We start from the raw sequence: 24,865 nt of genomic DNA on the forward strand, positions 1-24,865 counted from the left end.
GTTAGTGTTATGTGACCTTCTATACTGTCCACACTGCTGATTACAGCAGGCTGGACACAAAGTCAGTTACAACCAGGTGGATAGTGGATGCTTACTTGATCACGACCTGATCACTACTAGTGAGCAGCTCAAAACAGGCTTTGATGTAAGGTGTTTGGGGATGGAGGGCTGCAGTAAGGCAGCAGAAATGAAGTAGTGGAAGTGGAAAATGGACGGAGAAGCATGCAAAAAGAAGCAGAGACAGAAAAGTCATAAGTACAACAGCATTACAAGATTAGGAGGCTCAGATGCCTACTCTTCAGGAGTGACAAGATGGCCAGATCATTATTGCAGCTCATTCCAGTTCTTTGAGACCCTCCTTATGCGACTGCTGGGACAAATCTGTCTCCTTCACATCTCTGGGTATTCCTAAAATTATCCATTCATGCTATCCTCGTACCTAAAGGATACTGGGCAAACACAGTGAAGCAACAGTAATAATAAGGCATCTTCCTGCTTGCTGAGCATCGCAAAGGAGGCCGCTTGGCCTTCTGCCTCCAGAGGCTGGACTGGTTGACCATGGAGTTCCCCAGAATCCTTTGCACCTCTGAGAAACGGCAGGGCATCCATTGCTCTCCTGGATCACAGCCTAACGGAGCTGAGTCGGCATTCCTTTGCCTCTACTGCCCTCTAGTGTTCACTTGCTATAGTTATCCTAAACACCATTTCTCTTTGGCTAAGTTTAAGAACCCAAAACCTAAAAAGAAACTTTTTATAAATCTACCCATCACTTCATGGAACTTCATTGAACATATATGATATGTTCACTTTTCCATATTTGTAGTAAACCTTGAAAGTGAAAGTGAAGTCGCTCAGTCGTGTCCGACTCTTTGCGACCCCATGGATTGTAGCCGGCACCAGGCTTCTCCATCCATGGGATTTTCCAGGCAAGAGCACCAGAGTGGGTTGCCATTTCCTTCTCCAGGGGATCTTCCCGACCAAGGGATCGAACTCAGGTCTCCCGCCTTGCATGCAGACGCTTTGCCCTCTGAGCCACCAGGGAAGCTTAGTTCAAAATATTTTAAAAGTCTGTCCATGCATCTACCTATCAAATGCTTATCAAGGGCTACCGCAGGATAAGCCGCCTTTTAGATAATAAAAAATCGTGTTTGCCCTCATGGAGACCTACCTTGGGAGACTGACAACAGACCTCATAAATGAATGAGAAAGTACAGCTGAGACAGTGATGCAGAGGACAGACTCATGGAGAATCGACTCCATGGTCGACTCCAGGGAGGTTAGGGAAGGCTTCCCAGGGGAAGTGAGAATAGAGGAAACCGGGAGGGAAGGGTTAGAATTACAGTGTCCAAAATGCCCGAGAGGAGCACATTCAAGATATCAAGAGAAAATGGGATGCATTTGAAGAAGCAAAAGAAGTTGCCTGTAGCTGGGATGTAAAAAAAGTAAGAATGGGAGACTGGAGAGGAAACTGGAGGACAGTTTTTATGGGGTCTTGCTGACCACATACAAATTTTGATCTCTGTGAAAACCATTGAAGAAAGCTTCTTTTTTTTTGTTTTGTTTTGTTGAGGTCACATAGGTGATCGTGTGTGAATGCTAAGTTGCTCAGTCATGTCCAATTCTTTGTGACCCCACAGACGGTAACCCGCCAGGCTCCTCTGTCCATGAGATTCTCCAAGCAAGAATACTGGAGTGGGTTGCCATGCCCTCCTCCAGGGGATCTTCCTATCCCAGGGATCGAACCCAGGTCTCCTGCACTGCAGGCAGATTCTTTGCCATCTTAGCCACTAGGAAAGCCCAAGAATACTCGTATGGGTTGCCATGCCCTCCTCTGGGGGATCTTCCCAACCCAAGAATTGAACTTAGGGTCTCCTGCATTGCAGGCAGATTCTTTAGCAGCTGAGCAGAGTAGCAGGATGGATAGTGGTGCCATTCCCCATGATAGGGAACACTGTCAGGGAAACAGATTTAAGAGAGCAGGCAATGAGAGGAGCGCGAGTTTGGTGTGGGCAAATTAAGGTTAACGTGCCTTTAGGACATTCAAGTAGATATGTTGGTCCATTCATGTATTCAACAAATAATTTTTTAAAACTGCATTTATTGATCACTTAATACATGTCAGGTACTATTATAGACTTTTTCCTTTATAGAGTTTACGTTATAGCTCATCCCCAGGCCTCAACTCTGACAATAAGAATTATTTTGAGCCAAAGATAATTAACAAAATACAGATACAAAATAAGCTGTCTGCCCTCCCTTAGTCTAACAGAAAGCAGAACATAAATTCCCCTCCTGAAGGTGTCCCCCCACTCCTTCCTATACCAAGAAGGGAAAAACAGTCTTATCATCAGAGATGTGATGGCCCTGAGAAAACATCTCTACCAACAAATCTTACTAGCTAAGCCTTATCTATCACTGCTGTGCTAAGTCGCTTCAGTCGTGTCTGACTCTGCAACTCTGTGAACTGTAGTCTGCCAGACTCCTCTGTCCATGGGATTCTCCAGGCAAGAACACTGGAATGGGTTGCCATGCCTTCCCTCAAGGGATCTTCCTGACCCAGGGATCGAACCCACGTCCCCTGTGGCTCCTGCATTGCAGGAGGATTCTTTACCACTGAGCCGCCGAGGAAACCCCTATCAATCATTAGTTTCCTCATATATTTGCGTTCTGGAAATTTACCACCCCTAAAAGATCAGTCCTTTTGTTTGTCTCATCACTTTTCTACAAAATTATGTATGTTTTCTTGAAATGCTAGATAAGCCCAAGTCCTAATCATGCCTTTGAGTTACTCATCACTGAGTACTCCTGGGTGTATGCATGATGTATGATGCACTCATTAATAAACAATTGGTTATTTTTCTCTTATTAATCTATCTTTTGTTAGTCTAATTGCCAGGTCCCCAGCCAATGAGCTAAGGTAGGGAGAAGGAAACATTTTTTTTCCACACCAGGCAGATGAAAATCTAGTCAGTATTCAATAAATTTTTTCTGAGACCCAGTCACACATGAGATACTGAACTCAGTGTCTCTTGACCGAGAGATTCCATTTCCTACCTTCTTTCTTGTGCCTTGCCAAGGTAGCCATCCCTCATGTCCACTCAAAAACCAAACTGGAGTATCCCAGGTGGGACCCAGTCTTAAGATGTCGTCCTAGTATCTCCATTCATAGTCACCCAGTGAGACCATCTACATTGAAAACAATGTAAAATGCTCTCTTATATTCTTATTCATTCAAACCATGCTCAGACCTTGGGAAGCATTTCTCCCTGAAAATCCTCAGACTTAGGAGTCAAGAACTTTGAGGAGGTAGTGAAGAAAACTGTGAGAGTCCTTAAGCAGAAGAATTAAGGAAACATCAAGACTTGAGGAGGAAGGGAGATTAGTTAGATCTAGTTGGATCCGGCTCACTAGCCTTGTGAAGTCGCTCAGCCGTGTCCGACTCTTTGTGACCCCACGGACTGTAGCCTACCATGCTCCTCCGTCCATGGGATTTTCCAGGCAAGAGTACTGGAGTGGGTTGCCATTTCCTTCTCCAGAGGATCTTCCCAATCCAGGGATCGAACCTGGGTCTCCCGCATTGTAGTCAGATGCTTTACCATCTGAGCTACCAGGGAAGTAACCCAAGGTGAATTCCATGGAACACTGTCTTCTGAAGATACCCAGAAACAAAATTATACCACAATCCAAAAAGCTTGAAAAAATCTTTTATGTTTTATTGCTCGTTTTAAATGTTACGATGTACATCGAGACATTAAAGGAACTGAAAAATCCTATAGCAAAGGAACTTGTTGAAACTCTGTGAGAAATATATTTCCAAATTGATTTAAACACCAAACTTTTATTCTCATAATACTTACCAATATACCAATATACTTGGGAATACATTCTGATAAATACATGTAAATAATATAATGTAGATAATAATAGACACTATTATTTATTATCTACTCTATGTCATATACTTTCCATCATCTTGTTTAATCTGTCAAACAACTTGATATTATCTTTTCATGAATATTCTATAAACGTATCATATCTTCTACTATATATATATGACATATACATATTATAATATTACATAATATTTAACCGATGAAAAAACTGAGGATTAGAATGGGTAAATAATTTCTCTGAGGCCACATAACTGGTCAGTGTCAAATGAAGCTTTGAATGAAGCTTCTTAACCATTGCTGTATACTGCTTCCACTCTGCTCCAAGTCCTATTCCATGCTTGAACAGTTCCCTAAAATCATGGCAAAGAATTGTCCCATTCCCTTTTTTTTTTTTTAGTGTCTTTTTTTTTTCTTTAAATTTATTTATTTTGGCCGTGCTATACAGCATGTGGGATCTTAGTTCCCCACCCAGGGATCAAACCCATGCCTCCTGCAGTGGAAGCTGGGAGTCTTAACCACTGGACATTCGAGAAAGTCCTTAAATTTCTTTTTATACATCTGCCAAAATAGGAAACTCACCATTTCTTCAAATAGCATATTTCATTACTGAATATCTTTAAATATTTAGAAAGTTCTTTATATTGAGTTGAAATCTGTCTTTATGTAACTTCCACTCATTATTTCTAGTTTCCACCTCAGGGATGACATAGATTAAGCTACTGTATTTCTATAAAGGAACAGTTCAAATATTTGAAGACATCTGCTTGTCTTCCATCTGCTCTCAGAAAGATAACCAAATTACATTTTTAGAAGTGGACTATATTGAGGTCCACCCATGTTGATGCTGGAGAAGGAAATGGCAACCCACTCCAGTATTCTTGCCTAGAGAATCCTGTGGACGGAGGAGCCTGGTGGGCTGCCGTCTGTGGTGTCGCACAGAGTTGGACACGACTGAAGCGACTTAGCACACATGCATCCATTGGAGAAGGAAATGGCAACCTACTCCAGTATTCTTGCCTGGAGAATCCCAAGGACAGAGGAGCCTGGTGGGTTGCCGCCTGTGGGGTTGCTCCAAGTCAGACATGACTGAAGCGACTTAGCAGCAGCAGTAGTATGTTGTTGCAAATGACAAGATTTCATTCTTTTTCGTACTTTTTGAGAAGAACGTGTACTCTGTTGCTTTTGAATGTAATGTTCTATATTTGTCTATGTCATGGGGTATAATATGTTGTCTAAGGCTAATGTTTCATTATTGATTTTTTGTCTGGACGATCTATCCATTGATGAAAGTAAGGTATCAAAGTCCCCAACTATTAATGTATTGGTATTTCTCTCTTTGGGTTTCCCTGGTAGCCCAGTCAGTAAAGAATCCACCTGCAATGCAGAAGACCCAGGTTCGATCCCTGGGTTTGGAAGATTCCCTGGATAAGGCAATGGCAACCCACTCTAGTATTCTTGCCTAGAGAAAGCCGTGGACAAATGTTAGATTGGTTAACATTTGCTTTAAACTTTAAGTTCTCCTGCATTGGTGCCATAAATATTTACAAATGTTATATCCTCTTTCTGGACTGACCTCTGTATCATATGTAATGCCTTCCTTTTTCTCTGATCACAGTCTTTGTTTTGTTTTGTTTTTTTTAAAAAAAGAAGTGGACTATCATTGGTGTGTAAAGCAGGACTTGAAATAGGTCTTCTAAATGTTTTGCCTCATTCACATTCTCTTGGAAGATTTCCTAGTTTCCACAGTGCCACAAAGAAAGAAAGCAAAATTTTTCATCATTGGGGGCCCAAAGAGAGAGGGACAAAAAGAAGGGGATTGACAACGTGTGTGTGACATGTGTGTTCATATGCACTTTGGAATAAGTATATACAAACACATTTGATGCTTAACAGTTCTAAAAAGAAAGAAAGAAATCTTAGGACAAAGCAGAATTATGTAATTGTGTAACAGAAATACGTTTATCAAAGTGTGAGCATTCCCAATATTCCCACACTGAAGAATTCTTTCTTTGCCTACTGGTTTCAGAGGTTTTGTGATATTGACATGGAGGTGATTCTGCAAAAGAGAGAAGACAGAAGAGAGAATCTAACTTGCTTAATTCCTGGCCTCTTTTTCCTTATGGAGAATTTCCAGGTAATGAGCCAAGCAGAAAAGAAACTTTAACACAAAATAAAATAGCAAGGCAAAATTGATCTGCAGAATAAAGAATAAGGAGGAAGATGAAGAGGGACGAGAAACAGAAAAGTCCCAGGAACTGGAAGCTGGGGAACAGTTTTGAGGGCATTTGACAAGAGCCTCAAGGGCAGTTTTGGGTGTAGGAGAATCGAGTAGGAGAGGGAAAGGAATTTTAATATGTGTTGCTGTGGGTTTTGAAATGGATCTTTCTTAACGTTCTTGAAGTGAGGCGATAACAATTTAAATTCCTTCTCAATTAATTTTAGTTCATAGACTGGTTTTTTGAACATCATTAAAAATGGGCATCTTGTGCTGTGGGGCTTAGGAGGATTGCATTTTTGACATTCCTCTGTTGTCATATCCTCCATCTACTGCAGATGGACATTAGGCCAGGGCATTAAAAAAATTCATTGGAAGGGGGATTAAAGTTTGCCATCCCATAACATGCCTTAGAGAGTGGTTAGTTAAGTTTTATTTGGTGCAAAATGAGGACTATAACTCAGAACACTGCCTTTCAGATAGTTCTGAGAAACCACTCCAATGAGGTGGGGGGATGCTCAGCATTATGTGTGATTTTGGTGATTCATGCTCTCAAGCACATATGTTTTTTGCAGAAGGTTGCTGCTTGTCTCGTGAAGGTTACTACTAGTCATGAGCACCAGATGTCGCCATGAAGTATTTTAGTGCTTTTCTAGATATGGGGAGATACAAGAACTGGGCTCATAAAACCTTCTCCTGAAAGTATCTAACTATCTGCCAGTTTTTCCCGGAGCTCAGAGTGCCTCATTCCTGATCTCCTCCACCCTGAACTCCTTTCAGGGGGTGTTGAAGGTCAGCAGCTGGCAGTTTATAATTCAGTCCTTGTAGAGGTAGAAGGCAAGTGCCAGTTTATAGTTGGCAATAGGAATTAGGTTGAGTTCACGGCGTTTGAGTTTGAGCAAATTGTGGGAGATAGTGAAGGACAGGGAAGCCTGGCATGCTGCAGTCCATGGGGTCCATAAGGAGTCCGGACGTGACTGAGCGACTGAGTAACAAGGCATTGGAGTTCTTGGAATCTCTTATCTGCCATGTTAAAAGATAAACCAAGGCATATTAAAAATTTCAAAAGTTAATTTGAGCAAAAATCAGTTAAATTCGGGCAGCACCAAACACGAAGTGGTCAGGAATACTCTACTGACCAAAGCTTAGGACAAAGATTCTATAGAGAAGATGAAGAAGCGAAGGAAGGAAATTATTTGACTGACTATAATGGCACCCCACTCCAGTACTCTTGCCTGCAAAACCCCATGGACAGAGGAGCCTGGTAGGCTGCAGTCCATGGGGTCGCAAAGAGTTGGACACGACTGAGCGACTTCACTTTCACTTTTCACTTTCATGCATTGGAGAAGGAAATGGCAACCCACTCCAGTGTTCTTGCCTGGAGAATCCTAGGGACCGTGGAGCCTGGTGGGCTGCCGTCTATGGGGTCACACAGAGTCAAACACGACTGAAGCGACTTAGCAGCAGCAGCAGCAGCAGTTTAAAGCCCATTTGGTTGTTTGTGATTGGTCATCCTTAGTGTTTCTATGTCTTAAACTTGGAGTATTACAGGACTAGATTTTGATTCACTTATGTGGGCCACCACACCACTACAGCCGCCTCAGTCCAATGGCCTCCTTGTGTAATTAATTTGACAACCTAAAAGCAAGATTTCTACCAAGAAAAAAAAAAACTCAGTTGTCATAAATTCCTCCCCCAAAGCAACTCTAATCTTTCACCCCACCACACCCAAACAGACATTGTCATGAAACTACCATACCTCTCATTCAGTCTCCTAAGGGCTCACTTATGTTTCAAATAATTCACCCTCCACCTTTACATGGTCTTCTTCTCCTGTGTCTCTGTATCCAGATCTTCTTCTTTCCCTTATAATGACATCAGTCATTAGACAAAGGGCCCACTCTAATCCAGCATGAACCCAGTTTAATTTTACTACTTCTTCAAACCATATTTCCAAATAAGATTATATCCCAAGGTTCTGGACATAAATGGCAGGGGATACTCTTCAACCCACTCCATGATTAAAGCCATGGCCTCTAGAGTTTGGGTTTCCTTGGTAACTCAGTTGGTAAAGAATCTGCCTGCACTGCAGGAGAGTAGGGTTCGATCCCTGAGTTAGGAAGATCTCCTGAAGAATGGAATGGCAGCCCTCTCTTGCATTCCTGCCTGGAGAACCCCATGGACAGAGGAGCCTGGAGGGCTATCGTTCATAGGGTCACAAAGAGTCAGACACAACTGAAGCGAGTAAGCATGCATGCTAGATTTCAAATTCTTGTCTTAACCTAAGTCAGTTCAGTTCGATTCAGTCGCTTAGTCGTGTCTGACTCTTTGCAACCCCATGGATTGCAGCATGCCAGGCCTCCCTACCCATCACCAACTCCCAGAGTTTACCCAAACTAATGTCCTTTGAGTTGGTGATGCCATCCAACCATTTCATCCTCTGTCGTCCCCTTCTCCTCCTGCCATCAATCTTTCCCAGCATCAGGGTCTTTAACCTAAGTAGTTGTGTGAATTTGAATAATCCACCTGACCTTCATAAATGTGTTGTCTCACCCATCATGTGTGAGTTTTATGGCCTTGCGGAGCAAATTAGGTAATGTTTGTGAAGTCTTTGAGCACACTGCTTGGCCTTTGGAAAGCATCCACACTTGGAGGCATTGATCATCCTCTCCCATCAATCTAACCCTTCATCCTTTTCTGGCTTTTCTGTGCTGTTCTATCCAACCTACTCTTTGCTGCTGCTGCTGCTAAGTTGCTTCAGTCGTGTCCGACTCTGTGTGACCCCATAAACGGCAGCCCACCAGGTTCCCCCGTCCCTGGGATTCTCCAGGCAAGAACACTGGAGTGGGTTGCCATTTCCTTCTCCAATGCATGAAAGTGAAAAGTGAAAGTGAAGTCGCTCAGTCGTGTCCAACTCTTAGCGACCCCATGGACTGCAGCCCACCAGGCTCCTCTGTCCATGGGATTTTCCAGGCAAGAGTACTGGAGTGGGTTGCCGTTGCCTTCTCCGAACCTACTCTTTAAATATTGGTTTTTCCAAGAGTTCTTTCTTCCCTACTCTTCTGCCACAGGCAGCTCCTCCCCTTGGGGTATGTGTGTTCTGATGACTCTGTTGAGGTGAAAACTTTTCCTTTTTCAACTTGGATCCAGCGGTTGGGAGCCTGAAAAAATTTAACTGAAAAAATTAAAAGAAAAAAAAATAGAGAGTCACAGAAGAAAAGACAAGGTTTATTTTCAAACGTGCATACAGGAATTTCAATAATGGAAAATTCATGGAAAATCCCAAGGGAAAGTGTACATATGTACCAATTCAATTTAACAAAAGAGGGGGGGTGTTATTTAGGTTTCAGTGAGAGTATATGGAAGTTTCTACTGCTTCTCAATGCTAATGGTAATGGGCAGTCTGTCTTCTTAGCAACTGAATTTTCAGGAAACTCCCTAGGAGGGAGGTCGATAGCTCCTATATTTTCAGGAGGCTCTGCTTTGAGCAGATAAAGAAAATTCAGGTAAGATTTCTTTCTGTATGACTGTGCTCACTTCACATGTTTTAATGTTTTCACTTTAATGGGGCTTCTCTGGTGATCCCGTGCTTAAGACTCTGCGCTTCCACTGCGGGTGGCACAGGAATTAAGATCCCATGTGCCTCACAATGCAGCCGAAATAAATAAATAAAATTAGTGTTTGTACTAATTCTGGGGATCCGAAAGAATCTCCACATTTCCCTCATCTGAAACTCCCCTAGAAGTTTTTCACACAAGAAAAGAAACTAGGTCGTTTGCTGTGGAGAGCTAAGTGAGAAGTTGCAAGGTAAAAGACCTCCAAAGGGAGTGAAGAATAGGGATTAGAACGAGAAACCGAAAAAGAAAAATGATTGAAGTAAACTATAAATGCAGTCTCTGCATTCAGGAGGCAGCCAGTCGAGATGTTGTTGTTGAACACAAGTTTGCCTGCCCAAAGCACAGTGTTTGCAGTTAGGAGCAGAGAAAGGTTTATTATTGCAGGGCCATGCACGAAGAGCAGGCAGACCACACACACTCAAAAGACCTGAAATCCCCAAAGGCTTTCAGATAAGGGTTGTTTTGTTTTATTGGGATATAGTTGCTTTACAATATTGTGTTAGTTTCTGCTGTACAATGCAGTCAGTCAGTTATACGTATACATATAACCCCTCCCTCTTGGGACTCCCTCCCACCTCACCCCTCATTCATCTAGGTCGCCAAGGAGCACCGAGCTAAGCTACCTGAGCTATGCAGCAGGTTCCCCAAGGATTTTTAAAGGCAATATTTGGGGTGAAGGCTACAGGGTGCCTGACTTTCTTCTGATTGGCTAGCGGCAAGATAATGTGATGTTTCAAGCATCTCAATCATCAATCTTCTGGTTCCAATCCAACTGGGGTCCAGTACTTGAGGGTGTTAGTTTCTGCACAACTCAGATCTTATGTATATCTTTGAAGAGGAGCTAAGACTCTGTCCCGGGGCTTCCCAGGTGGCACTCGTGGTAAAGAACCCGCTTGCAATGCAGAAGATGTAAGAGACTCAGGTTCGATCCCTGGGTTTGCGAAGATCCTCTGAAGAAAGGCATGGCAACCCACTCCAGTATTCTTGTCAGGGAAATCCCGTGGACAGAGGAGCCTGGCATGCTATGGTCCATGGGGCCAAAAAGAGTAGGACATGACTGAAGCGACTTAGCACACAAAATGCCGTTTCATTCCCTCACTTTCCTAATTAGTAACTGCTTGGATCTGCTCTTCGGAATTCGAGGGAGACCTAGGAGACTAAAGTCTTTTTCTGAACACAAGAAATGGGGAACGCAGAAAGAGCTCTGTATTCCAGAGAGCCCCACAGGGTCCAGGTCAGTTTCAGCTTCTAGATGTTGGATTTGAAGCATCTTTAGGGAAGATGTTTAATGGCAGTGTTTCAGGAAGGAGGACCCCTTCCAAAGCTTGAGAGTGGGCTCTTGACTAACCCTCAGAAATGAATTATCTGAGGAGACACAGGTGCTGACCAAGCAAGAGACTTTATCGGGAAGGGGAGCCTGCGTGGAGAGCAGGAGGGTAAAGGAAACCAGGAAGACTGCTCTGCCGTGTGGCTTGCATTCTCGGGTTTTCTGGTGATGGGATTAGTTTCCAGTTGTCTCTGGCCAATCACTGTGATCCAGGGTCCTTCCTGGTGGCGCACACATTGCTCAACCAAGATGGATTCCAGTGAGGAGGATTCTGGGATGTTGGCAGGACATGTGGTATCTCTTTTTGACCTTTCAAGAATTCTTCTAGTTGGCAGTGGCTTGTTAGTTCTGTGTTTCTAACCAGGACCTCCTGTCATAAAATAACCCACGAAAATGGTTACTATGGTGCCTGGCCAGGGTGGGCGGTATCAGTCAGTATTTCCCCTAAGAGTAGTGTCACAGTCATGGTAACTTCCTGGAGCAGAGCGTGAAGACACAGGTTTTCCAGTGAACTCTGAGTGACCTGCCCTGATAGACCCTTTGAATTTCTATCAAGTCCAGCTCCAGTTTTCAGGGTTTCCAGAAAGGGGCAGTTTTAGTTTTCAATCATGTCAAGTCAGGAGAGTGGGAGAAAAACTGGAAGTATTAATTACTGACAAAATGCAGGATCCAGTTTCCAAAAAGATCAAAAACAGCTCGAAGACAAGAACCAGGACTAGGATCCGAAAACCCACAAGAGTGGGTTACAGTTTTCCATAGAAACATGTAATTTGTCCTACAGTGACCTATTTTCATCAAAAACAATCAAAGAAAGATCATTATTGATTGCATAGTAAGTCTGATTTTATTGAATTTGACCTGCTTATCTACATAAATGCAGCAGGAATGGCAACTAATGCCATAGTTCTGTTAAAGTTTGCTTTGTTGGAAATAAAACTGTGTTACTGAGATTGGGACGGGAACCTGTGGTCTTTTAACTGAGATTGTACTTGGCCTCAGGACCTAATGAAACTCAGGTTCTTGATGTCTCATCACAGAAAGAATTCAGTGAGAGACAAAGTGATAGTTAAGAAGTGCATTTATTTAGAGAGAAACACACTCCACAGACAGAGCATGAGCCATCTCAGATGGCAAGAGCAGCCTTGAAATACGGCATGGTTAGTTTTTATGGGCTGGGTAATTTTATAGCTAAAGAGTAAGAGGATTATTCCAACCATTTCGGGGAAGGGGTGGGGATTTTCAGGAATTGGGCCACTTACTCACTTTTTGGTCTCTGGTTGGCCTCAGAACTGTCACGGACTGGTGGTGTGTCATTTAGCTTGCTGATGTATTAAGGTGAGCGTATACTGAGGTGCTGGAGAAGGAAATGGCACCCCACCCCAGTACTCTTGCCTGGAGAATCCCATGGACGGAGGGGCCTGGTAGGCTACAGTCCATGGGGTTGCTGAGTTGGACACAACTGAGCGACTTCACTTTCACTTTTCACTTTCATGCATTGGAGAAGGGAATGGCAACCCATTCCAGTGTTCTTGCCTGGAGAATCCCAGGGACAGAGGAGCCTGGTGGGCTGCCGTCTATGGGGTCACAGAGTCAGACACGACTGAAGCGACTTAGCAGCAGCAGCAGCATACTGAGGCTCAAGGTCTAGTGGAAGTCAACCTGTCCTCCATCTTGGACCCATTTGGTTCTAATCAGTTTATGTCATGTCCTTGGTCTATGTCCCATCTTTTCAAGTTTGTGCCCTGCCCCCTTCCCTCCTGCTTCAGAACTTCTCATAAAAAATCTCAGATTGGACTTCTGAAAGTGTACTTTAGACTAGAAAGTCAAGCCAAGAACTTGCCATCAGCTATCTACTCTGCCTAAAGATTTGGATAAAATCCTCTCTTTTCAAGGTCCCCAGGATACCCTCTTTCCTGCACCCTCCAGAAAGTGACTTTCCTTATTCACCTGTATGGCTGGGAATCCCATAATTCAGAGAATAAGCCAATTGTTTCAAGAGAGCGTCATAAGCAATGGCTCCATAAAGTCAATTTTATTTCCTTAAAACTGTCTGGTAGTATTTGATTTTATGCACATCATGAAGGAAATGGCAACCCACTCCACTACTCTTGCCTGGAAAATCCCATGGACGGAGGAGCCTGGTAGGCTTTAGTCTATGGGGTCGCAAAGAGTCGGACACGACTGAGTGACTTCACTCACTCACTCACTCACATCATTCTCAAATACGGCATTCTAGTAAAAACTTTGGTTACATGATCAATTTTTCCAACTATATACTATTAAAAGGAAGCCAGGTTCTTATTTAACGTATGCAAGTAACTATATTGCTGTGAATACAATAACACTCAAAAAGAAGTATCTGAATTCTGGAAGGATCAAGAAGGGAGAAAAAGAGAAGTGCTTCAGTTTTTGTTTACAAACATTTAATATACAAAAGTGTTGTAAGTTATAGATATCTTAAGAGAAATGAGAAAGGGGTTCCTTATATCCAGAAGCTGTAATATTAAAGAACCAGCAATGCTCCCCTAAAAAAGTCATAAAAATTATAATAAATTTTCATGAGTTCAATCAGTCTCATGTAATTAATTCTTGTTCTATTTGCTCTTGGGTTAGCAGTTTCAACTAGAGTTCTCTACCCAGTCCGGTGTAATCATCTCATAGCTATTAATACCATCAGAAATCTGTGCCCCAGATTACATGTCATAGCCCTTTCTATGAGCCTGACTTGGTCCCTATTTTTGAAGATGAAGCATTCTGGATTTTATCTGATCATAAAGCACTATTTGTAAATAATAAGAGACTTAACATGACCATGGTTTAAAATTTGATGAAATTTTATTATAAAAGTAACACAATTTGGTTGTTTCTGTGATATACAACATTCTAAATAATAATTGGAATTATGACTGCTAATATTATGCCAGGATATTTCATGGAAGGTACTGATAAATTTTTAGAAATTTCATACAGTCTCTGAATACATACATTAATAATATTTATCCATACAAATAAAGCCTAGGGAAGGTTAAGCATCACTTTTTATTTGACAATGTTATTCATGCAGTTTAACACATCAAACAAACCTAATTCATTTAACATCTCTCTTTTTACAAAGAGAGGGAAAAAAAACTCTTTGAGATGTTCTAGGAGCCTTTTATGAAATCTCAAAGTCAGTTGAAGGTCAAAAAGATTTCATTTAGAAATTGATTTGGGGAAGTTGTCAAAAATGTCAAAGTGTTTTAACACTTCATTAACCAGAAGCACAGACCACTATGCAACAATACTTAACTGTCAATTTAACCAAAATAACAATAAAAATTTTCAAAAGTAAATATAGGGAGCAACATGGTTGGTAAAAAAAAACAAAACAGGTCTTATAAAAAGTGAAAAGAATTGTTTCTCTTAAATAATTGAGGACATGATAAAGATAACACAGGAAGTTATTGTGGTAAGATTCAGAGTTGTTTCCTCGGTGGATTAATCAAAAGGTAGAGAAAATCTTTTACAATCTCTTACTGAAAACAGGCCTACAATTCAACACATTTTGTCTTTTTAAGAGAGAGAAAAATCACACTCTAGTTTTGCATTAGTGCACTATCGATATTAAAGTTCACTTTAAAATCTTATAACAAATTCACTTATCCAGTTTGACCCCATGAGATTAAATATTCTTTTTCTCTCTTCCCCTGTCTCTCTTTCTCTCCCACAAACTTTTCACAAGTTTCTAGACCCATTCAGTTCTTGTCCTACATTTTCCTCTTTCTTATTCTGGAACAACTTTGACACAACTATTTTAGGATGAAATTACTCTCTTTTGTCCTTAACAGAAACATAGCCTTAACACCTTGTATACTTTTTCTTATCAAAAACATATCCTACTTTCCTGGCACGTTTTGCATAGATTTTTTTTCCCTTCATCCTTATTATTTCTAGTAGTGTCTCTTACATATACTGATTATAATTCTCGATCCTTAGATTTTTTTTTTTTTTAAAGAAAACTAGGAGGTAGTTTTTGATCCTGTAGTGGAATAGATGCTGCTGTTGCTGCTCGTGTTGAGTCCAGAACCACAGCCGGACAGGAGGCTAGAGGATGTGAGAAGGATGCTGACCTGCTGACTGGGTCTGGAGACCCCAAGGAGGAGGAAGAAGTGGAGGAGGAATGAGTGGACCCCCTTACAGCAGTGAGAGGGCAAGGCGAGCAGCTGGAGAAATGTGTAAAGGCTCATGAACAGCTAGAGCTCTGAGATGAGCGTGTAGCCTCCAGGTTACAGAGGAGCTCTTCAACTTCTTGCACGGAGGGACCACTGTATGACCCACAAATTGGTTAACAGCTTGAAATAAGTGTGCAGGTTCGTTCACCCCAGCCTTCGTCACCTGGGCATCGGGTATTTCCTTATGGTTTTGAACATATCGTTCATTGTATAATCAAGTTCATGTGAATCTCAAAGATTTGGGCTTAGGCAAGTAGCTTCTATGTAATTATCAGTGATTTCATTTTAATGAAATCCAGTGATCAGCCTAGGCAAGTAGCTTCTACGTAATTATCAGTGATTTCATCTTAATAAAATCCAGTGATCAGCCTAGGCAAGTAGCTCCTACGTAATTATCAGGAATTTCATCCTAATGAAATCCAGTGATCAGCCAAAAAAAAAACACCTAGGAAATAAACAATGGTGATATACCAGCATTCAGTAGTTGATAAGCAAAAGTATGAATACACCATCTCACAATTTCTAGAGCCATATGCTTCCTTATAGTACAGTTTCCCAACGTGGCAAAAGAACATGTTCATTAACAGGTCCGAGTATGTTTATTCTCTATGTAAAAAGAAGAAGTCAGGTCAACTCCATTGCTGCCCTGCAAATAGTTTCATCAATACCATCTTTCTAGATTCCATATACATGCTCTAATGTACAATATTTGTCTTTCTCTTTCTGACTTACTTCACTCTTTACAATAGGCTTTAGATCCTATGACTGATTCATGTTGATGTATAGCAGAAATCAGCACAATATTGTAATTATCTTTTTTATTTATCTTTTAATTAATAATCACTTTACAGAATTGTGTTGTTTTCTGGCACACATCAACATGAATCAGCCATAGGTATACATATGTCCCCTCCCTCTGAACCTCCCTCCCATCTCCCTTCCCATCCCATCCCTCAGGTTGATACAGAGCTCCTGTTTAAGTTACCTGAGTCATACACCAAATTCCCACTGGCTATCTATTTTGCATATGGTAATATAAGTTTCCACGTTACTCTCTCCTCCAATAAAAAACTTAAAAAGAAAACTTTTTTTTAATTAAAAAAAAAAAATAAGGCAAAGGGACTTCCCTGATGATCCAGTGGCTAAGTATCCCCCTTCCAATGGAGGGGATATGGGTTTCAATCCTGGTTAGAGAACTAAGATCCCACATAGTGTGGGGCAAGTTAGCCTGTGCATTGTGACTAAGACCCAATGTAGCCAAATAAATACATAAAATAATTAAAAAAAAAAAAAAGAAGAAGCAGGAGAAAGTTCTCTCTTATGCCTCTGACTCGTTTTCTTTTTTAACCAGTGCCACCTGGCTTGTGGGATTCTAGTTCTCCAACCAGGGACTGAACCCAGGCCCTCAGCAGAGAAAACTTGGAGTCCTAACCATTGGACCACCAGGGAATTCCCACTCTTTCTCTCTTTTTTTCTTTCACTCTTTCTCTCTCTATTTCCTTCCTCTTTCTTTCTCATGTGAAAATACAGGGAGACTCCTACAAGCCAGAAAATGACCTTTCACCACAATCCCAGAACACTTGTATCCTGATCTTAGACTTCCAGCCTCTGAAACTGTACAAAATAAATATTTGCTGTGTAACCCTCCCAATTTATGATATCTTGTTCACTTCAGTTCAGTCGCTCAGTCATGTCTGACTCTCTGCGACCCCATGAATTGCAGCACGCCAGGCCTCCCTGTCCATCACCATCTCCCGGAGTTCACTCAGACTCATGTCCATCAAGTCGGTGATGCCATCCAGCCATCTCATCCTCTGCTGTCCCCTTCTCCTCCTGCCCCCAATCCCTCCCAGCATCAGAGTCTTTTCCAAAGAGTCAACTCTTCGAATGAGGTGGCCAAAGTACTGGAGTTTCAGCTTTAGCATCATTCCTTCCAAAGAACACCCAGGGCTGATCTCCTTCAGAATGGACTGGTTGGATCTCCTTGCAGTCCAAGGGACTCTCAAGTCTTCTCCAACACCACAGTTCAAAAGCATCACTTCTTCGGCACTCAGCTTTCTTCACAGTCCAACTCTCACATCCATACATGACCACTGGAAAAACCATAGCCTTGACTAGATGGACCTTTGTTGGCAAAGTAATGTCTCTGCTTTTCAATATGCTATCTAGGTTGGTCATAATCTTGTTAAAGCAGCCCAAACTGACTACAACATACAATAACACAAATGTCACACGTTTGCATACAAACGCTGGTCCTCGTCTTTGCTCCACTTTATATTTTTATCTGAATTGTGCTTCTGGCAGATGGAACAAGCTGTCACCTCCTCAATATGGGGGTTAAAGCTTTGTCCAATATTTGTAGAGAAGATTTTTAAGATTTCTTCCTTTTTTCTTGATATATTAATATAACCTTAAGGAGGTTATGGACTAAATTTTGTTTGCCGTTAGTCTGTTTGTTTTTTCTCAGCCTCATGTGCTTGCTTTTAAGAGTCCCTTGAGAGCCCCTGAGGAGGACCAAGGGTTACCTGAAGTTCCAGTGACTATAGGGAGTTGAAGGGCTAAAATGGAAAGATAGAAAATCCAGCTTGGCGGATTTATGTTTTCCCAAAGGTGCTATTATCCTTAAAAAAGTCACACCGAGAAGAAAGGAGGCAGGCAGAGTTAGTGCCATGGTGGCAGAACATAGAGTCAGTGGGGTTTGAGAGAAAAGGAGTTTAGTCTACTGAAAAGTTCCCATGAGAGGAACAGGATCAAGTAGGGAGAATAGAGAGGCCTTGAAACCAAAGCCAGAAAGGAGAACTTCGAGCCCAAGAGGTATCTTCCAAACAAAGATGTTAAGATTGTAACTCAGCTTCAGTAAGTATACTCATTTCAACTATGACTCAAACATAAGTATCTTCCCTGGTGGGTCAGATGGTAAAGAACCCGCCTGCAGTGCACGAGACCTGGGTTCAGTCCCTGGGGTGAGAAGATCCCCTGGAGGAGGGCATGGCAACCCACTCCAGCATTCTTGCCTGGAGAATCTCCATGGACAGAGGAGCCTGGTGGGCTACAGTCCGTGGGGTCGCAAAGAGTTGGACACAACTTAGCGACTTTTCGCTTTCTTCACGTTTTTTACTTCACAGGGTCAAAAATCAAAGAGGGCACAGCAGGTGCAACCCTCATACCCAAAGATAGCCAAGGAGGAAGGAAGGAAGCATCTCATTGCCATAGCGATGAACAGAGGCAGTAGGGAGAGAGACAAGAGTCCTTACAGGATGAGACCTTTCAAGATTTAAATTTCGATGAATTCCCTGAGAGTTGCTAATGGTCAGTAGAACCCCACTTCAGATGTGGTACCCAGACTACCCATATTTCAGTCATGTCCGACTCCTTTCGGCCCCATGGACTGTAGCCCACCAGGTTCCTCTGTCCATGGTATTTCCCAAGCAAGAATACCGGGGTGGGTTGCCATTGCTTTCTCCAGGGGATCTTCCCAACCCAGAGATCAAATCTGCTACTCTTAAGTCTCCTGCATTGGCAGGTGGGCTTTTTATCTCTAGCGCCACCTGGGAAGCCCCATTTCTACCCTTCAGATCAGTTCAGTTCAGTTCAGTCGCTCAGTCGTGTCTGACTCTTTGTGACCCCATGAATCGCAGCACACCAGGCCTCCCTGTCCATCACCATCTCCTGGAATTCACTCAGACTCACATCCATCGAGTCAGTGATGCCATCCAGCCATCTCATCCTCTGTCGTCCCCTTCTCCTGCTCCCAATCCCTCCCAGCATCAGAGTCTTTTCCAATGAGTCAACTCTTTGCATGAGGTGGCCAAAGTACTGGAGTTTCAGCTTCAGCATCATTCCTTCTAAAGAAATCCCAGGGCTGATCTCCTTCAGAATGGACTGGTTGGATCTCCTTGCAGTCCAAGGGACTCTCAAGTGGCTTCTCCAACACCTTAAGCAAGTAGAAAACCAGAGTAAACTTTTCAGTTACCAAAACCAGGTTCTCAGGAAACAACACTTTTAGCTACCACAAGACAAAACAGTAGCACAAAAGACAGACAGAACAGCTGCCTGTCACAAAAGTCCCAATATCCAAAGAACTCAGGGATGGGAGGAGCGGACTGGGAGGGAATGATGTAGAAAAGAATGGCTTTATTGCTTTCCCAGGTAAAGGGGGACATGGTGGGTGCCTGCCCCCCAGAAAGCATAAGTCCCAACCCAGGAGGATTTGATAAGGAGTTTTATAGCAAGGGGCTTCCCTGGTGGCTCAGACAGTAAAAAATCTGCCTGCAATGTAGGAGACCCAGCTTCAGTCCCTGAGTCAAGAAGATCCGCTGGAGAAGGGAATGGCAACGCAGTCCACTGCTCTTGCCTGGAGAATTCCATGGACAGAGGAAACTGGGGGGCTACGGTCTGGGGGGGTTTGCAGAGTCAGACTCGACTAAGGGACTAACACTCTTTATAGGAACAATTTAAGGGTGGGGTTCCTCTCAAGATCAGGGTGTGTGCAGGGCCTGCACTCCCTTAATCCTGTCTCAGGTGGTCTCCACCCTAGAGAATTTGATGAAGGGTTTGAGAACAGTGGTTCAAAGCTGGGGTCTCGGACAAAATCAGGCTGTGAGCAGGGTTGGCAGTCCCTTCATCTCATCTCCCAGGTGGCCAGTCTCCTAATCTTGATAAGTTTCCCTGGTCCCTTTAATCTTGCCTTGGGTGATTTTTTTTTGGCTGTTCCTCCCTTGTTTAAAAACAGCAAAGGGGGAAGGCGCCAAGATGGTGGAGGAGTAGGACGGGGAAAACACTTTCTCCCCCACAAATTCATCAAAAGAGCATTTAAACGCCGAGTAAATTCCACAAAACAACTTCTGAATGCCGGCAGAGGACATCAGGCACCCAGAAAAGCAACCCAACTCCTCGAAAGGAGGTAGGAAAAAATATTAAAGACAATAAAAGAGACAAAAGAGGGAGGGACGGAGTTCCGTCCCGGGAAGGGAGTCTTAAAAAGAGAGAGGTTTCCAAACACCAGGAAACCTTCTCACTGCCGAATCCGTGCCGAGCTTTGGAAGCACAGAGGACAACATAACAGGGAGAAAAAATAAATAAACAATTAAAACTCGCAGATTGCAAGCCCTACGGTAACTCCTCCAGCGGAGAAGCAGCGCAGACGCCTGCATCCACCATTAGCAAGCGGGGGCTGGGCAGGGAGGCGCGGCGCGGGCTGCATCGCTGAGAGTAAGAATCTGGCCTGAATACCCTGAGCACTATCTGAGCGAAATAATTTGGGCTAGCAAACCAGACTGTGGGATATCTACCATGCGAAAAGCCAGCCCTAACCTAAGACACCGCCAGCCCGCGCACGGAACAAAGGACCAAACAGAGGTAGCCGGCTGCAAACCTTCCCCCTCCGGTGACAGGCAGCCAGAGCCGGAAGGGGGCAATCGCAGCCCCAGAGAGACATTATCTATAAAACTGGCTTCTTTGCTAACTAAAACTTATTGGGGGTCTGGACGGTCAACATCTGCCTGAGAAGGTGCGCCGGTTTTACACCCAGATAACCAAGTGGCGGGGAGGCGATAAGTCGCAGCATTGGCGCTCGCCAAACACCTCATCACCTGAGCTGCTCGGACCTGGGAAGAGCACAAAACACAGCCCCAACTGAGTCTGCGCCTCTGAGGACTACCCGAGTGCCTGAACCTGAGCGGCTTGGACCTGGGAGGTGCATGCAACCCAGGGCCAGCCTCGGATTGTTCCCGGCGGAACAACCTAGAGCCTGAGCAGTGTGGGCAGGGAGGCTACACGCGCCGTGAGCGGGGGCAGACCCAGTGTGGCTGAGGCACTGCGAGCACACGCCAGTGTCATTTGTTTGCAGCATCCCTCCCTCCCTCCCCATAGCGCAACTGAACAAAGAGAAGAAATACAGCTCCACCCACCAGAACACCGACACAAGCTTCCCTAACCAGGAAACCTTGACAAGCCACCTCTACATACCTACACACAGCGAGGAAACGCCACAATAAAGAGAACTCCACAAACTGCCAGAATACAGAAAGGACTCCCAAACTCAGCAATTTAAACAAGATGAAGAGACAGAGGAATACCCAGCAGATAAAGGAACAGGATAAATGCCCACCAAACCAAACAAAAGAGGAAGAGATAGGGAATCTACCTGATAAAGAATTCCAAATAATGATAGTGAAATTGATCCAAAATCTTGAAATTAAAATGGAATCACAGATAAATAGCCTGGAGACAAGGATTGAGAAGATGCAAGAAAGGTTTAACAAGGACCTAGAAGAAATAAAAAAGAGTCAATATATAATGAATAATGCAATAAATGAAATTAAAAACACTCTGGAGGCAACAAATAGTAGAATAACAGAGGCAGAAGATAGGATTAGTGAATTAGTAAAAACACTCTGGAGGCAACAAATAGTAGAATAACAGAGGCAGAAGATAGGATTAGTGAATTAGAAGATAGAATGGTAGAAATAAATGAATCAGAGAGGATAAAAGAAAAACGAATTAAAAGAAATGAGGACAATCTCAGAGACCTCCAGGACAATATTAAACGCTACAACATTCGAATCATAGGGGTTCCAGAAGAAGAAGACAAAAAGAAAGACCATGAGAAAATACTAGAAAAAAATAAATAAATAAAATAAAAACAGCAAAGAACTGGCTTTAACCAAAAATTTCCTTCTATAAATCAAAAATTTGGAAAATCTTTTTCAGAAAGGCAGGGAGAGGCTCTTACTGTCCTTGCTTGGCCAGAGTCTGGCGGAGACCCAGGATCCTAACTGGTAAAATAAAGTTTACCTTCGCTGGCATGGTCAAAGGTCCGGGGATCTCAGCAGCAGTCCCCTGAGAGTGGAGAGTCCCAACCATCCCATCTTTACTGCCAAAAGTCATGGGAAGAAAACTTTTCCAGCCTCTGTCCAATAGTTGGGGCCTGATAATTTAAATGAGAAAAAGAAAAAAAACAGATTAACAAGAGAAAACAGAACGTTAATTTTCACACAAGCTTGTGGGAGCTCCCAATCACGGAAAACTCTTGAAATAACCCAAAGGAAAGGTATAGACATGTGTGCATGCCTGCTCAGTTGTGTCTGACTCTTTTATGACCCTGTGGACTAGCCCACCAGACTCCTCTGTCCATAGGGTTTCCCAGGCAAGAATACTGGAGTGGGTTGCCATTTCCTTCTCCAGGAATGTGTATATAAACCAATTTAACAAAGAGCGGTGGGTTAAGGCTTCAGTGGGAGAATATGAAAGGTTCTGTTGGGCTTTTTGATGCTAATGAGAATGGACAGACCCTCTTCTTGGCAGTTAAATTCACAGGAAACTGCCGAGGAGGAGGTTTAATGGCAGCTGTATTTTGTAATGGCTCTGATTCAGGCAGCTAAAGGAAATTTACACAGCATTCATTTCTGCACCTCTGTGCTCAACTGTTTTCACTTTAAAATAATCTTTATACCAATTCTGAGGGTCCAAGAGGATCACCACAATTCTCAAAGGAGTTCTCCAAGTCTCACCCTCTGGAACCAAACTGCCTAGTACATGTCCCAGCCCTGTCTGGGAAAGCTGAGAGACCTGGGGTAAATTACTTACTCCTCTGTGTTTCAATATGCAGAAAGAGGATGGAGTGATTGAAAGGATTAAGCAAGTCCTATGTGTGAAGCATTTGGAACAACGCCTGGACGCAGTAAGAGTGATACAAGTGTTTCCTATTGTTATTTTTTTATTGCAGTATAACTGACATGTAAGATTATATTCATTTCAAATGTACAAAGTAATGATTCAACATTTAGGTATATTACAAAATGATCACCAGAGTATGTGTAGATAGCATCCATCACCAAGCTACAGAATTATTTTTTTTTTGGTCCTATAAGCTTCTCAAACTCAACCATTCCAAAACTCATCTTCTGTCTAAACCTGTCCATCAGGGAATTCCTGTGGTTAGGGATCTGCGCTTTCACTGCTAAAGCTCCGAGTTTAGTACCTGGTCGAGAAACAGATCCCACCAAGCCTCTTGGTGCAGTTTTTTTTTTTTTTTAAGTCATTAAAAAAAAAATAGATAAACTTTTCCTTCCTCCCATTTTCCCTCCTCCCAGAGTCCCTTTTTCATGAGGTGGCACCACCACCAGCCCCATTACCCAAGCAGAAACCCTGATTTCTCTCTCCCCTTTGACCCCATGTAAAATCAACCACTAAAATTGGTTCACTTTAACCCCTAAATACTGCTTGAGTTTGTTCTCTTCATTCTTGCTTTTCTGTCAGAGTTGATGATTGCTTAGCACTTCCCCATCTTGTTGATGGTTTTGGCCGCATGACTCGATGTGGGTGGTGGAATAGTATTAGACATGACTATAGCTGTGCAACCGGACTCAGCCTCTGATGCTCCTGCTGTCGTCATGTGAACACCCTCAGGTAACCTTGATTGCCTGAACCACAGTGACTCATAGGCACACGAGTTTGAAGAAAAAGCTTATGTCTGTGTGCCACTGAGATTTTGTGGTTGCAAAATAGTTTGGGGTTTGTTTGTTTTCTTTTTTGCTGCACTGGGTCTTATTTGCAGCACCCAGGATCTTCTATCTTCATCACAGCATACAGGATCTTTAGTGGTGGCATGTGAACTCTTAGTTGCGGCATGAGATCTAGTTCCCTGACTAGAGATCAAACCTAGGATCCCTGCACTGGACGCACAGAGTCTCAGCCACTGGACTACCAGGGAAGTCCCAGCTATTAATAGGAATACCTACCTGAAGCATTTTTCCGAGGGCAGGCAATTGTCTCCTAGTTGGTGTTTCCATTTCTAGCTTTATTCCTCTAACTGCATCCTTCAAATGGCTACCAGGTTACTCTACCTAAAGTGCAAATCTGATTTGAGCTGACTTACTCATAATTCTTTGACAATGACAGAAACCAAATTCAAATCACTCTTGGTAGGGGTTGGGGGGACTGAGAATCTATTGGTTTGTGTAAATCTTTAGGGGTGGTCATAACTTCTCACATGGCTGGATCCAGTTGCCCAAACAAGCTCACTGGGAATACGTCTCTCCTTCTCAGAACTCCATTCTCTTCTGTAGCTTCATTCTCAAGCAGACCCTCTCCAGCCCGGTGGGGAAAATGACATTAAGAGGTGCCAAGCTAAAATCCTACTATTTTATTAACTCCAAAAGAAAGTGAATACGTCTTTCATAATTGTGCCAACAAAAAGTCTCCCAGAAGACTCACTGTACTGGTTTGGGTTGGATGCTGTTCCTTGAATTAGTCACGTTGACCAGGGAGGAGCAGTGCTCAGCCTTGTACCCAAGAGTGGGATCAGCCCCACCAAGTCATGTAAACCAAGAGTGGATAAGAAAAGGGTTCCCCAAGGGGAAAAGATGGGATTCGTTACCAGAAGGCAGGATACAAAGCAATCAAAAGCGAGTGATGTCTTGGCATCATTCCTCTGCCTAAAGTCCTCCAATGAACTCCTCATCACCATCAGGATGAGTATGAACCACAAGGCCCTCCATGATCTGTGGTCCTTTTCACTTATTAAGCCTCACCTCCCACAACACTGCATATCGCAACCTTGCAGCTCATACGTTCCCCTTCTGAAACACTTGCCCTGTTTT

At 43.0% G+C, this 24,865-nt stretch overlaps 1 long non-coding RNA gene across 1 annotated transcript; it reads right to left on the reverse strand.

Moving 5' to 3' along the window:
• Positions 1 to 13,865: 13,865 nt before the first annotated feature.
• On the reverse strand, positions 13,866 to 22,221 carry LOC109572261 (uncharacterized). Its single transcript, XR_002182764.2, has 2 exons — positions 22,059 to 22,221; positions 13,866 to 19,197 (listed from the first exon to the last, which is right to left on the reverse strand). It is a non-coding gene; the product is annotated as an uncharacterized lncRNA (long non-coding RNA).
• Between the last annotated feature and the right edge of the window lie 2,644 nt (positions 22,222 to 24,865).

This window comes from Bos indicus, chromosome 18 (assembly GCF_029378745.1).
Source record: "Bos indicus isolate NIAB-ARS_2022 breed Sahiwal x Tharparkar chromosome 18, NIAB-ARS_B.indTharparkar_mat_pri_1.0, whole genome shotgun sequence".
Classification (NCBI taxonomy): domain Eukaryota; kingdom Metazoa; phylum Chordata; class Mammalia; order Artiodactyla; family Bovidae; genus Bos; species Bos indicus.